Genomic DNA, 8,108 nt, shown 5'->3' on the forward strand with positions numbered 1-8,108 from the left:
CTACCTGGTCTTTAGGACTGCAGGCAGCTACCTGGTCTTCTGGCAGGCATGGCTTGTGTTTAAATAGGGGGTGTCCACCCAGGTTCCTAAAAAAGTTTTAAGAAAATATGAATCAGAGTTTCTGTGTACTACAAAATATATCATTCTCTTCCACCTTTTCTTTCTTGTCATCTCAAGAGTGTATCTTCATCATGCCACATAGTTGCATCCTCCTCTTTCTGTTTCTGTTTGAATTGAGCTACAGAGTGACACCATTAGGATCCTGGCTTGTAGCAGGAGAAGGTATGGGATTTTATCTCCTGATTCTGTTGTCCCGTGGGCTGTGTAAGCTGTTACTTATTTGGTCATTCTGATTGGTGTAAGATGAAATTTCAAAATAGCTTTGATTTGCATTTCCCTGATGGCAAAGGATGCTGAACATTTCTTTAAGTGTTTCACAGCCAGTTGAGTTTCCTCTATTGAGCATTCTTTGTTTAGATCTGTACCTCATTGCTAACTGGGTTATTTGTTTTTCTTGGTATCTAACCTTTTGAGTTCTTTTGTATATTTTGGATATTAGCCCTCTATTAGGTGTGGAGTTGGTGAAAATCTTTTCCCATGCTGTAGGTTGCTTCTTTGTTTGGATGACAGTGTCCTTTGTGTAAAGAAGCTTCTCACTTTCATGAGGTCCCATTTATTAACTGTTGATCTTAGTGCTTGTGCTATTGGTGTCCTGTTCAGGAAATTGTCTCCTGTACCAGTGAATTCAAGGCTATTCCCAGTTCCTCTTCTATCATTGTCAGTGTATCTGGTTTGATTTTGAGGTTTTTGATCCACTTGGACTTAAGTTTTATGCACAGTGATAATATATTTGCAATCTTCCACATATGGCCATCCAGTTTGATCAGAACCATTTGTTGAAGGTGCTGTCTGTTTCCCAGTGTGTGTTTCTGACTTCTCTACCAACATCAGGTGTTCAGATCTTTATGTGGGTCTTCAGTTTGATTCCACTGATTGTGCCTGCTTTTGTACTGATACTGTTCTGTTCTATTATTATAATTTTATAGTATAGCTTGAAATTGGGGATAATGATACTTCTCACAGTTCCTTTATTATTCAGTATTATTTTAGTTATCCTGGGTTTTTGTGTTTCTATATGAAGCAGAAAATTGTTCTTTCAAGTTCTTTGAAGAATTGTGTTGGAGATGGGGATTACATTGAATCTGTAAGTTGATTTTGGTGGGATGGTCACTTTTTCTATATCAATTCCACAGATCCATGAGTATAGAAGATAGTTATTTTTTTCAATGTTAATGAGTATTTTATTAACGCTCAAGCCCCAGAAAGTATACACACAGGTTAACTACAGTGGAAAATACCCCAGATATGGAAAAAAGCAGTCGGTGATTGGCTGACTGCTTAATCCATCAGTTGAAAAATAAGGTTTGAAAAGTTCTTTCTTTTAAAAATATTTTTATTTTATAAATAATTTAATTTTACATATCAGCCAAGGATTCCCTTGTCCTCCCTCCTCCCACTCCCCAGCCTTCCTCTGCAATCCACCCCCCATTCCCACCTCCTTCAAGGCAATGTCTTCCCTAGGGAGTCAGCCCAGCCTGGTAGATTCAGTTGAGGCAGGTCCAGTCCCCTCCTCCCTACACCAAGGCTGAGCAAAGTGTCTCAGCATAGGCCCTAGATTCCAAAAAGCCAGCTCATGCACCAAGGACAGGTTCCGGTCCCACTGCCTGGGGGCCTCCTAAGCAGTTCAAGCTAATCAACTGTCTCACTTATTCAGAGGGCCTGGTCCAGTTCCATGGGGGCTTCTTAGCTATTGGTTTATAGTTTATGTGTTTCTGCTAGTTTGGCTATTTGTCCCTGTGCTTTTTCCAATCATGGTCTCAATATTTCTTGCTCATATAATCCCTCCTTTCTTTTGCTGATTGGACTCCTGGAGCTCCACCTGGGATTTGGCTGCAGATCTCTTCATCTGCTTGTGTCAGTCACTGGATGAGAGTTCTAGCATGGCAGTTAAGGTGTTCGGCCATCCAATCACCAGAGCAGGTCAGTTCAGGCACTCTCTCAACCATTGCCAGTAGTCTATTGTGGAGTCATCTTTGTGGATTTCTGGGGACCTCTCTAGCACTCTGCTTCTTCCTATTTATCATGCTGTCTCTTTCCTTGTTCTCCCTTTCTGTTCTTGATCCAGCTGGGAATTTCCCGCTCCTCTAAGCTCTTTCCCCATCCCTTGCCCTCCATTACTCCCCCTCATGTCCAGTTTGCTTATGTAGATCTCATCCATTTCTCTGTCATTGAGCAATGCCTGTGTCTTTCTTAGGGTTCTCTTTACTAGGTAGCCTCCCTGGAGTTGTGAGTTGCAGTCTGGTTATCCTTTGCTTTACATCTAGTATCCTCCTATGAGTGAGTACATACCATGTTTGTCTTTCTGAGTCTGGGTTACCTCACTCAGGATGATTTTTTTCTAGTTCCATCCATTTGCCTGCAAACCTCATGATGCCATTGTTTTTCTCTGCTGAGTAGTACTCCATTATGTATATGTACCACATTTTCTTTATCCATTCTTCAGTTGAAGGGCATCTAGGTTGTTTCCATGTTCTGGCTATTACAAACAACGCTGTTATGAACATAGCTGAGCATTTGTCCTTGTGGTATGATTAAACATTCCTTGGGTATATGCCCAAGAGTGGTATAGCTGGGTCTTGAGGGAGGCTGATTCCCAATTTTCTAAGAAAGTACCATGATGATTTCCAAAGTGGCTGTATAAGTTTGTATTCTTACCAACAGTAGAGGAGAGTTCCCCTTGCTCTGCATCCTCTCCAGCTTAAGCTGTCTTCAGTGTTTTTGATCTTAGCCATTCTGACAGGTATAAGGTGGTATCTCAGAGTCATTTTGATTTGTATTTCCCTGATGATTAAGGATGTTGAGCAATTCCTTAAATGTCTTTCAGCCACTTGAGCTTCCTCTGTTGAGAATTCTCTATTTAGCTCTATAGCCCATTTTTTAATTGGACTGTTGGGTGTTTTTATGCCTAATTTCTTGAGTTCTGAAGTTTTCTTCAATTTCTCTCTTCATTGACTTGAAGTTTTTATCATGCAAGTCTTTTACATGCTTGGTTATTATTTGCCCCTTCCCTCTCTCTCTCTCTCTCTCTCTCTCTCCCTCTCTCTCTCTCTCTCTCTCTCTCTCTCTCTCTCTCTCTCTCTCACACACACACACACACACACACACACACATACACACACACACGCTATTGAGAAAAGTGTTGTTTCATTGATTTCTTTCTCAGTCCATTTGTCATTTGTATATAAGAGGGCTATTGATTTTTGTGAGTTAATTTTGTAACCTGGTACTTTGCTGAAAGTGTTTATCAGCAGTAGGATTTTCTTGGTGGAATTTTTAGGGTCATTTATATATGCTATCATATCATCTGTATATAAAAATACTATAACTTTTTCCTTCCTAAATCCCTGACTACATTCAGTTGTCTTATTGCTCTAACTAAGATTGAAGTGCCCAGAGCTCACATCCAGACCAGAGGTGAGTGTCTGGGGTCATAACCAGGGAGGCCTGACCCTAAGTCCCATCCCTGGGCCCCAGCCGTTCCTGGGGAAAACCCACTCAACTAGGCCCCAGTTCCCAGCCAGTGGGGCAGGGCTTCTGAGGGAAGATTCCCCTTCTCCAAGACCCCCCCAGCAGACCTGGCAATTTACACGCCCTGCCCCCACACCCATCCACCCAAGACCCCTGCCACTTCCTGAGACTTAGAGACCAGCCCCCAGTTCCCATCTGACCCAGAGAGCTCCCATCTAGCCCAGAGAGCTCCCATCTGGTCCAGAGAGCTCCCATCAGGCCTGAGAGCTCCAATCTAGCCCAGAGTACTCCCATCTAGCCCAGAGAAAGAGAGTTCTCATTGGATAAATACAGTCATTGGACCAAGAGTAAACTCAGGAGACAGGGAATCTGCCATCCCTGAATAGACCAAGAGTGGCTTTCTGAGAAGTAGAATCCACCACCTCTCATTGGACCAAGAGAGGCTTCCTGAAATGCCAAATCTGTCAGCTCTGACTGGATTGAGAGCCCTGATAAGACCAAGAATGAATCCACGAGGAGAATGGCAGACATCAAGGCAGAAGTACATACAACAATATAAAGAGCAATACAGCATCACCAGAACCTAGCCCTCCTCCAACAGCAAGACCTGAACATCACAAGGTAGAAGAAGCAGAAGAAAGCAAACTTAAGAATAGTATCATGATGATGCTAGAGGCCTTTCAAGAAAAAATGAAAAATAAAATTGAGGAAAAGACAAACCAAAAATTGGAGGAAATCAATAAAGATAATGAAAAATCAAACAAAAAAATGGAACAAACTCTATAAAAAAAAAACAACTGGAAGAAATGACAAATAAAGCAGAAAAAAACAATAAATCCCTTAAAGAAAACCATGAAGAAGCAATGAAACAGATGAGGGAAACAGTGCAAGACCAGAAAAGGGAAATAGAAACAATGAAGAAGACACAGAGGGAATGCTGAAATAGAAAATCCAAGTAAACAATCAGGAAACAGATGCAAGCATAACCAACAGAATACAAGAGATGGATGAGAGGATCTCTGGTGTAGAGGATACAATAGAGTAAATGGATTCATCAGTCAAAGAAAATACCAATGCCAAAACATTATAACACAAAATGTCCAAGAAATCTGGAACACCATGAAAAGACCAAACCTACAAATAATAGGGATAGAAAGAGACGAATAACAACTCAAAGGCACAGAAAATATATTCAACAAGATCATAGAAGAAAACGTTCCCAACTTAAAGAAGGAAATGCTTATGAAGATACAAGAAGCCTATAGAACACCAAATAGACTAGACCACCCAAAAAGTCCCCTCGCCACATAATTAAATAACTAAACATACAGAATAAAGAAAGAATATTGAGGACAGCAAAGGAAAAAGGCCAAGTGACTTATAAAGGAAAACCCATCAGAATAATACCCAATTTCTCAATGGAGATTTTGAAAGCCAGAAGGACCTGGACAGATGTAATGCAGACACTAAGAGACCATGGATGCCAGCCTAGACTAATATACCCAGCAAAACTTTCAATCATTAGAGATGGAGTGAACAAGTCATTTCAAGACACAGTCAGATTTAAACAATACTAATCCATAAACCCAGCCCTACAGAAATCACTAGAAGGAAAATTCCAACCTAAGGAATGCAGATACACCCATGAAAACACAGGCAGTAGATAACACCACAGCAGTAAACCCCAAAGAAGAGGCTTACACACACACTACCACCAAAAATGAACAGGAATGAACAATTAGTGGTCATTGATATCCCTTAATATCAGTGGACTTAAATCACCTATAAAAAGATACAGGATAACAGAATGGATATGAAAGCAGGACCCATCTTTCTGCTGCATAGAAGAAACACACCTCAAATTCAAAGATAGACACTACCTACAAATAAAAGGCTTGGAAAAGACTTCCCAATCAAATAGTCTTAAGAAGCAAGTGGGTGTAGCCATCCTAATATCCAGCAAAATAGACTTCAAACTATATTCTGTCATCATATTGCCTTTCTCCAGTAACTGATGGAAGCAGATACAGAGATCCAAGGCTAAAGTATGTTTTCATAATTCTCTGGATTTTCTTGGTGCCCATTGTTATGTCCAATTTTCATTTCTAATTTTTTGTTAATTTAGATATTTTCTATCCACTTTTTCCTCAATTTGGATAAGAGTTTGTCATCTTACTGATTTTCTCAAAAAACATTTTTTATTAAGAAATTTTAAAAATTCATTTCATATACCAACCACAGATCTCCTTCTCATCCCTCCTCCTGTTCCCCCTTAGCCTCCCCCCACATCCCAGTCCCCATCCCCTCCTCCAAAAAGGTAAGGCCTCCCATGGGGAGTCAGCAAAGCCTGGTACATTCAGTTGAAGCAGGTCCAAGCTCCTCCCTGCTTCATGAAAGCTATGCAAGGTGTCCCACCATAGGTAATGGGCTCCAAAAAGCCAGATCATGAACCAGGGAAAGAGCATGATCCCACAGCCAGGGGCCCCTTAGACCAAACTACACAACCAACTCAATTGTGCCAAGGGCCAAGTCCAATCCCATTCGGGCTCCACAGCTGTTGTTCTAAAGTTCATGAGTTCCCACCAGCTGTGTCAAAAAACCAACTCTTTTATTGATTATTTGTATTGTTTTTTCCTTTGCTTCTGTTTTATTTATTTCAGTCTCAAGTTTGATTAGTTCTTGTCATCTATTTTTTTTGGGTGTGGTCTCTTATTTTTGCTCTAGAGTTTTCAGGTATGCTATTAAGTGGCTAGTATGAGATGTATCCAATTTTTTTTGTCATATGTATATTGTCATTTAATATTGGGTTAAAATAAGGGATACTCAGTTTTTTATTTTATAATTTAATTTTACATATTAGCCATGAATTCCCCTGTCCTCCCCCTCCTGCACCTAACTCCCCTTCCCCCCAGCCCACCCTCTATTCCCATCTCCTCCAGGGGGCAAAGACTCCCCTGGGGATTTGGCTCAACCTGGTAGATTCAGTCCAGGCAGGTCCAGTCCCCTCCTCCCAGGCTGAACTAACTGTCCCTGCATAAGCCCCAGGTTCCAAACAGCCAGCTCATGCACAGGTCCTGTTCCCATTGCCTGGTTTCCTCCCAAACAGTTCAACCTAATCATCTGTCTCACTTATCCAGAGGGCTTGATCCAGTTGGGGGCTCCTCAGCTATTGGTTCATAGTTCATGTGTTTCCATTAGTTTGGATATTTGTCTCTGTGCTTTTTCCATCTTGGTGGTCTCCACAATTCTTGCTCATACATTGATGGACTTTCATATGTTGAACCACCCTTGCATCCCTGGGATGAAGCCTACTTGATCATGGTGGATAATTGTTTTGATGTGTTCTTGGAGTCTGTTTGCCAGCATTTTATTGAGTATTTTTGCATCAATGTTCATGACACAGATTGCTCTGTAGTTCTTTCTTTGTTGCATCTTTGTTTGGTTTAGGAATCAGGGTAATTGTAGCCTCATAGAAGGAGTTTGTTAATGTTCCTTCTGCTTCTAGTGTGTGGAACAATTTAAAGAGTATTGGTATTAACTCTTCTTTGAATATCTGGTAGAATTCTGAGCTGAAACCATCTGGTCCTGGGATTTTTTTTTGGTTGGGAGACTTTTAATGACTGATTCTGTGAGTATAGGCTACAAAAGAATGTCTGCTACTGATCTGGGACTTAACAGGGGGATTAGACTTGGAGGACTGAAAGGAGAAATGAAGATTTGCATTTAGATTAGTTGCTTCCCTGGTGAGATCGGCCTGTGGGTTCCCAGGAGTGTCTGTTGGAGTTGGGGGCTTAGATAAAGCAACAAGTGGAGAGAAGGATGTTATGAGGGGAAGGTTTGTGTGGTCCACTGGAGGTGGGGCAGAGGGAGGCACAGGAAGTGGTTTGCTGCAGAGCTGGGGATGAGACTGGAGCAATTGGATTTGAAGGAGCAGAAGGAGAGGTGAAGATCTATATTTAGTCTACTTGCTTCCCTGGCTAGAGTGGTCTGTGGATTCCCAGGGAGTGACATACTGTCCTTTTAATTGTCTGTACTTTGTGAAAATTCTTATTTTTTGTCTTATAGTGTGGATACTCAGAGTATAAGTCTTTATGCCTATGATTTCTTTTTTTGTTCTTCATATCACAGTTACATTTGGCTATTTGCCATTCTAAAACTGTGATTTTATTTAGAAGGGATGTAGACCTTGGAGGCAATGGAAAGAACACTGTGCTTTGGATTCGTTTAATAACTATCTCCTATCCAGGGTCCAAGTAACTGGTGCTTGCTCACTCCAGGTGATAGTTGGTGGGGGGAGGGATTCTGCAGAACTTTTAAGAGGTAAAGGCTAATAGAGGTCTTTGGAGATTTGGGGATATGTTTTTAGGTAATTGGTTCTCATATGACCTCTTAGGACATGTAAGAGAGTTGCTATAAAAAGAGCAATCTTGTTCTTACTCAGATCTCATTGCTTCCTGTATGGACACATGACCCCCATCCCCACCCTGCATATTCTCTAACATCTGACCTCAGCCTAAACC

The sequence above is a fragment of the Onychomys torridus genome, chromosome 1, assembly GCF_903995425.1.
Source record: "Onychomys torridus chromosome 1, mOncTor1.1, whole genome shotgun sequence".
Taxonomy (NCBI): domain Eukaryota; kingdom Metazoa; phylum Chordata; class Mammalia; order Rodentia; family Cricetidae; genus Onychomys; species Onychomys torridus.